An 8,349-nucleotide genomic window follows, 5' to 3' on the forward strand; every position below is an offset into this window, starting at 1 on the left:
GGGGGTCAATGAGCCTGACCATTGTTGAGAGTTTCCTGGAACAGGTCAATGGTCAACTGAGAACTTTTTGTGTCCAAATTATTCATAAGCTCATGATAAGACTGACAGATCAAGATAACACAGTTTCAGTGTTGGCAAATCAAACCACCGATTTGTCAGTTCATGCACTTTTAATTTATCTGAAAGAGTTTCGGTTCATTTCATCATTAAGATCTGGCCGCATCTATTTTCGTGTTGTCCTCAACGATCCATTTGGTTACAGTTGCTCTCATGGGAAACACAATTCAATTATATTAATGTACTTATTACCGTTGCTACTTGGAAAAAACATCAGGTGTTAATTGGAGGCCCTTAGAGAGCTACTCTCGGGAACAACCTGAATCTGATGGTGTTGTGATACACTGTAAAACTTTGCTGTCGTTTTGCACTAGGTATGCCAGTAATGTACTGTAGATTTAATTTACAATTTTGTGTCAATCATATACTTACCTACTTCTTACATTTTCTTTCATTAAACAAGACTAAATATCTTAGGTCACTTTTCTTGTTATGTAAATGTATCGTAATTTAAGAAGTTTCAGATAAAAAAGACATTTTTGCAGTGTGGCTGCGCTAATGCTTGCACTCTTTGAATCTCAAAAGTCAAAGCATTTTAACTTTGGTTAAAGTAAAGTTTAACTCAAATAGAAAACAGTACTAATAGGAAAGTACTTAAATCTACAGTAAGTTACTGGCAAACCACAGCAAAGTTTTACAGTGTAGATATCACGTACAGCAAAAGAAATGTGACTGCAAATGCAGGTAAAACGAGGATAGAAGTATTTCAAAAGGGTTGATACTGTTTCTCTGTCATTGAAATCTTTAATTCACTGCATCATCGCAGGGTGTAACATTTCTAATTGACTAAAGGTCTGAATGCAATGGGTAGTGTACCTGTATCATGAACATTATGTTATTTTTGTGCCTCCAAACATCTAAACACAAGATTCTAAATGCATCATTTTATTCTGCATGTACACAACTCAGAAATGTTTTGCGTTTAAATGAGTGCATTTTATTGTAAAACACACGCAAAATTGTGCAGGATAGGATTAGTCAGTGATAAAGGTTTACTGTTTGCTATGAATGTGTAATCAAATGTGTCTCGGTCCAAAGGTCATGAAATTATACAGCTATGAGGACACTACCAAAACAATTTGCTTTTCATATTTAGTAAACAAGAAATTGACTGTAATTTAAACAAGAGCCTATTTACTTCAGTACCCCTAGAAATAAAAATTTATATTAATTGGTTTGTTACTCATTTAAGAATAATGTTTGAAATTAAAAAACCCTTCCTCACCTGTGCAGGTGAATGTATGTCCGTTGAGTTTGCTGTTATCCGGCTTGTTAAGGTCACTGTCCCCTGGTTCAGTTTTTAGTTCTCCACACAGTCGAGTCTGGCAAGTGAGGTCATTGGGCCTTTGGGCCCCGGAACTGATTGATGTATTTTTCCTCAAATTTTAATTAGTTTTTCTCGCTATGTTTTCTTCAGCCTCCTCACTGGCTCAGATGTCCCTCTATCTGTTTCTGGAAACCAGGTGTACATTCACAGGTGCATGACTCCTCCCTTTTGCTGGCACACACACATTGGGCCCCTCCTCCCCTTGGTGCTTGAATAAACAGAGCTATCGTGACATCAGACCGATAAAACAACAGCAAATATACTTGGATTGGGTGTAGAAGATTAAAGGTTAGATTGCCTTTGATATTAAAATTTCTCATTGGGACATAGACATGAACAGGTTATTTGGAATGTGATTTTCTGTGATTACAGAATTTGTTCTCAATGCCCCTCAGGTAAGATGAAACCATCAAACTATAAATTGTCAAAACAGTGTATTAGGAAATATGGATTTTGTTTGAATATATAAAAATGCATGAAAAACAACATATGTTTGATAAAAGAACAGACACTGTGTCCAGTAGATGCAAAGGTCTGATGCCAAGAGGGCGATAAGGCAGGCTTGAGGGACACCAATGGCTTGCTGGAACTTGTCTGAGGGCCGATCGGTTCATGTTATGTGCTGGTGGCAAGACACAGTGTGTACAGTTCATACACACTGTGATTAAATAAGAACAAGTCACATTTCATGAAACACTTGAAGGCAAAGTGACTGTGGGGAAGGCCAGTACCAGCTGGACTCTGGCTTTGATAGGACGCTCATGACAGCCAAGATCTGCCTCTTCACAGCCTGCAGAACACACAGTCCATTAATCACCATCTTACAGCTTCTGATGGGAAACTTCATTCGGCATGACAGGAGTCATTTTACTTTTAAGGAGACAGATGTTTGGCCCTTAAGGCGTTTGGCCTATTTGCTGACTGAGTTTTAAACAGGCGCACTTACAAATAAACGTTTTTCACTTAATAATCTTAGGATCGTTTAAGCAACTGAATATGCTCTTACATGTTATATCATTGTTCTGGAGTACTAGAAGCTGTTGTGTGCTTTTAATTATTTTTTAGTCACCTTGAGTCGATGCATTGAAGACTTTTATTGTTCTACTGCGCCCTCTAGTGGTAAAACCTTGAACAAGAAGTCCCCGTCAGCTTTCGAGTTGAAAGAATGACGTATTGCGGCCAATGTGCAGCTTCTATTCATCCACCAGGTGGCAGTATAGTATCCATCAATCGCCACAACAAATTGAAAGAGTTACATTGTCTGTCTTTTGAGAGAATTAAGTCATGTCATATGATTCTGTATATATATATGTGGGTCAATGACGTGACATGTATTTTTTGTGTCCAAATTCATTATTTTCCTAAAAAGAATTTGAATAAATACATGTCATATATCAAATGGATCTACAATATGTCCTTTATAAAAAACCCTTTTCATTTTATTGAAATTCAATAGATCTTTTGAGTTTTGGTGTTTGAATGACCAAAAATGTCAGGTGGTGCGACCGTCCGAACATACAAACAGAGAACAAAACTGAGAAATAAATGTTAATTTTCTCAATAAAATTCTTAATAAAATACTTTGGCATGATTTATGTTAAATTTCTTATATATGAGGGGAAAATACTCAGTGCTAAATACATTAAATGTATATTATTTTAAATTAATATATGGTCGCACCACCTGACATTTTCTTATTTGTCATTGACCCATATACAGATTTTGAGTAATTTCTTTGCTTTTTATTTTATGTCCTCTCCTCTTTCACTGTACACAGTAAAAAATATTTAAAGTCAAAGGAAAGAATAAAATGGTGCTTCACCTAACCTATAGATTCTCGTTCATGAACAAATGCAAACTGGAAGATTTCTAAGACAAATTACATACAATGAAAAGACAGATAAAAGCAATAACTAAACAAACAACTGCTCTCTCTCTCTCAAAATCTTGATCAGAGCATGTTCCTAAATTAGTGGATGTCTAACCTATTTTGGTTTGCCTGTTGTAAAGTGCTGACGTGGTTATTTTTAGTTCATTTTTAGGCCCCCTAGTGGACCCCTGGTTGAGTAACACAGCTTAGACCTTAAATTCTCTCACTACTATACCTTGCTGTCTTTACTTGCAAGCACACATTAACGCTCACCGCAGTCACTCGTTCTTGACGATGTGAAATAATGGAGCCCATCAATCAAGACATCTCCGCTTCTTCACTCGCCGACCTGCTGCTAAACACATCATTTTAACGTCTCTTCACTAAATGAACAAGACTTATTCAACATTACACTCTCGATACGGACACCACATTAAAAACACGCATTCACATTTTATTGATGCAGCATTTTTGCTGACAAAGAAAACCAGTCCTCCAAGCCCAGGAAAGTGGCACATCACCGCTCTGTCATGCTGCAAGGAAGGCCCACACACAACACGCGCCTTTATCCAAACGTGTCTTGCATTTTTAATAAAGCTTCATGAGATCGAAGAACAAAGTTTCCGACTCTAAACTCCTGAATCCGCGGGGAGCCGTCGTGACTTGAGGCCCGAGTCTCAAACTTAGCGTATTTATTTATATAACCAGACAGTTCATCTTCCGCACGCCTCCAGCCAAACCGAAGCATCCGCACCGGGCTGCATTTTGGCGGGCAAAAGGGTTAAAACCGATGGGCAGGCATCAGTTTAATCATAATCAAGCGAGCTAAAGAGGAGTAATGGAACCTGCGAGCCGGGCGCGCCTGTGTTCCGCCACAGATTAGCCACTAATTTGCATAGCGCTTTCGTTCATCCACGTCGGCCCGACGACAGGCCGTCCTCCCCGGACACAGCCATGCGTAGCCTCCGGGGCCGCTTTGACAAATGGCTGGCCGCGCGGCGCTGTCTTTGCGCCCAAGACGGGGCAGCGAGAGCGACGTTGATTGATAGTCTGACGGGGTAAATAGTGCAGAACTTCTTCTTCTTCGGCTCCTTTTTTCTCTAATAGCGGTACAAGAGGTGTTTAAAAACCTGCGTAATTGAGAAATATGAAGCCGAGCGGAGCGCGAGTAACAAGATGGTGAGAGAAAGAAGTGTTGGTGAAGAGGCCCCTCGTATCTGCGCGTATATACTATACTTTAATATTTACTAGAGTACAATTCCTAGATACTATTGTTTTTTGAACATTAAAAGCAAAATACAATAATTACCACATAAATTCACCTTAGAGGGTTTCATCGGACCCACGTGATTGGTCCGAAGTTTACTTCCGGCCTGAGTTTGCTCATTTGTGTAGTGGCTTGGCTAATAATATTTGATTTAAATTATTTTAGTATGTTTATTCATATTTGAAACTATAATATTTGTATAAAATAAACTTTATTCAATTTTATTGTATATATATATGTTTTTTAATAAACAATACTTTGGTGCTTTTAAGTTTAGCCAAGTAGTGGTAACTGGTAACACAAAATAAAACTGACTAGACATTCTTTTAACTTAATAGCGAAAGTAATTAAGGCTACTTGTTATTTATTTTCCTTTTTATCAGAAATAGTCTAAAGGACTCTTATTCTTTGAAGATGTGTACCAGAAGTTACGTTTGGGCCACAAAATTATGCATGCAAAGTAAAAACTATTGCTTTGAAACCATCTATCGTTAATACTACATAATAATATAGTATACATTCACAAATAGAAACAATTTACTGGAGTTAATTATAGTAAATATGACTGTATTGCATTAAGTATGAACTTTAATTATCACCCCCCTTAATATCTCTAGTTGTGGCCCTGCACATACTGTGCACTGAACAGTGTGCTTGTGTGACATTCCTAACACAGCCAATGATCCATCTACCTCCAGCACTTGCATGAACAAATCATGCTTCCTTCTCATCCTCATTATCGCTAATTATAATATATAATATGTCAGATGTATAATTAGCAATACCCTGCTTCCTTTGTGTGCAAAAAATCTACGCATAGATTTTAAGTCAGACAATTCAGCTGCTCACATCCTCCGGAGTGAAGCTGACATCAGGTGTGTATTCCAACATTTTACCAATCCCATTGTTCTTTTTCACGTTTTAATCAGGACAATAACTAAAGGAACAGGGTTGTGCTGAAAACATATTTTGAATAACACACACACTTACACACTACACATGCATTATTTATTCTCTTGGAGATTTATCTTACTCCTAACCCCACTGTATGAGCTCTAGATCTTTACATAGCACACAAACAATATCTGCCGCAGACTCGCGCTTTAAACAACACAACGCTTGCATAGAGGTGATGAGAAAGAACGGAATAAATTGACTGAAAATTATTGTGTAAGAATGTGATTACATACAAGCATTTAAATGCTTTACCGTGAAATATTCAACAGTTTAAATGACATAAGCACAAGCACGATCATTATTATTGTATTAGGAATTACAAAGCCATATAATGTTTTCGCACTGAACGTACTCTCCTAATGTTCTCCCGTGTTCACACACCCACACACACGTACAGTATGTCCCTGGGTGGTTGTCTGTGTGCAGATGAGGTTGTAATAAGGCTGTATAATGAATTCATTACATGCTATCTGACACCATTACCATAAGAATGCCAAACACATACATCAGCATGGCCCGAGTTACACACCTCACCTCGCTCAGCTGGTCTCTCTCTCTTACACACACACACACACACACACACACACACACACATCAGTGAGTCCGGATCAGCACAGCTGGACTTGTAGATGATGCTGGACGTCTATCAATTCAAATAAAAGATTCACACGAGACAAAGAATCTGAAAGACATCAAATTTTTTGGATATTCTGTGTGTTCATTATAGCGTGTAGTATTTTATGTTATGTACAGTGAGCTAGAGCAATACACAGCTATTTTAGAAACAAAACAAGGCCCACACATATTTACTGTACTTACACATACACACACACAAGGTGGAATCCTTTTTCGGGCGCTCTACTACACAGAGATAGATCACAGACGTTAGGAAAAATAATGGTGTGGATTTTGAAGCCTCCCGTCTTTGGTCAGAGTGCTTTAATAAAGTGTGTAATAAAAAGACGCTCTGAATTATCTAGCGTAAGTGCGGCGGATCTGTCTTGGTTATGAAAACACAGCATCAGTCATTCACAATAAAACCCGGCACGATCATCTCCGGAAGGCACTGACAGAGCTCTTCCAGCACAAATTCAGACATTTGTTTTTGTTATTTGAATTAAAAATGTGTATTAAATTGCAAATAGGTATCACCTGACAGAATCTAGATTGCAAGTTTAACGTATTATGCAGGTGCATTTTTAAAATACTGCAACATGATTTTCTGTTCATCTACTGTATATTGGAGGTTATTAGGCAATTAGTTTATAATTCAGGGCAGATGGTAGTTGAAGATGCTTTATTGCATTAGAGCTCGTGGGAGCACAACTCCAGAGAGAGGTTTTGGTATTAATGGAAGTCATCTGGCTACAAACAATAATACGATTTCAAGAAAATTCTCTTATGACTCAGGAACTAATTTGAATCAATTGCACCTGGAAAGTAAGATCAAATTCGAGAAGTACAATTCAATGTTGCGTGAATTCTGGATGGGGCATGTGAAATGATTTGATGGTAAAGGGAGGCGGACCGAGACTCCAACAGCTGTATTAATTAATATGACTAATTAAAATGCGTCTTCCCTTATGGCTGTCCAATGAGATGTGATTGAAGATGGCAGTAATCAAGATGTGGAAAACTTCATATATTTTTTTTAAAAAGCGGTTGACAGACCTCGATTCAGTGTGCTTGGGAGAGAAACGGCCACTAACTATGTTATAAATTCCAGACACACACACGCTCATTCAGGCCTGTGTATCATCAGGGCTGTATGTTCACACACTCTTCATGAAGCTCAATTTAACTTCTTGCGTGTAATAAATAGAGTTGCCAGATCATTTGGGCCATATGTGATGTATCACACTTAAACACACACATTCATTTGCTCTCTGTCGTAGGTGCGTTGACTGGCAGCGTTCTGGAGACGGAACATGGAAATGTGATACACCGCAGCACATGGGAGTCTTACAAGAGACAGGATGTGTGTTTGGGTTCTGCAGGACTCCTGCTTGTTTCTGTTCTGTATATTATCCTGCACTATTGCCCTGTGGTCCTCTGGGTCCAAGCTCCTGTCAATGTGACATTCAGTGACTAAAGAGTGCACATTTTAAAGGAACAGTTCACTCAAAAAAGGAAAATTCTGTCATCATTTATTCACCCTCATGTCATTCCAAAAATGTTTGGCTTTTTTTTCCATTGAACACAAATGGAGATATTTTGAGAAATGTTTCGGTTATACAGTGGAAGTCAATGGGGGCCAGTGTTGTTTGGTTACCAGCGATCTTTAAAATATCTTAATTTTTGTTCTGCAAAAGAAAGTAAATCAGACAGGTTTGGAATAACATGAAGGTTAGTGAATGATCAAAGAATTTTCCTTTATGGCTGAGCTTTCCTTGTATTGGCTGATTTCGTCGTAAGTCAGTGTAATCTTTCATGTTTTATTTAAGCACTTAGAAATAATATTTTGTTCTTGTTTAAGTCAAAATAAGAGGGGATATGTCTCAATTTGCATACTTAAATTATGCACTAAAATATGTATTTCACTGATGATGAGAAAGCCTGTATTTCAAAGTACGTAGCAAGAAACCACATACTCTGTGTGATTAGATGTTTATTCAAATATTCAAATTAAAAATAAAATTTATGCAGGGTATTGTGAGCAATATCAGCCCCCCAAAAACATGCACTTATGCATAACTTTCAAAATCCTGCATGAAGGCTGAACCTATTATCCACTAATTCTAAATCATCCATATTGTCTAGAATAAATAGTATGCAAATTGGTTTGCAGGCAGAGATAGAGAGATACATTCA

General features: G+C 37.8%; 1 long non-coding RNA gene across 1 annotated transcript; it reads right to left on the bottom strand.

The window, feature by feature from the left end:
• Window positions 1-1,348: 1,348 nt before the first annotated feature.
• LOC130426361 (uncharacterized) lies at window positions 1,349-3,661 on the bottom strand. Its single transcript, XR_008907174.1, has 3 exons — window positions 3,588-3,661; window positions 2,514-2,637; window positions 1,349-2,234 (listed from the first exon to the last, which is right to left on the bottom strand). It is a non-coding gene; the product is annotated as an uncharacterized LOC130426361 (long non-coding RNA).
• Window positions 3,662-8,349: the final 4,688 nt, after the last annotated feature.

This window comes from Triplophysa dalaica, chromosome 7 (genome assembly GCF_015846415.1).
Source record: "Triplophysa dalaica isolate WHDGS20190420 chromosome 7, ASM1584641v1, whole genome shotgun sequence".
NCBI lineage: Eukaryota > Metazoa > Chordata > Actinopteri > Cypriniformes > Nemacheilidae > Triplophysa > Triplophysa dalaica.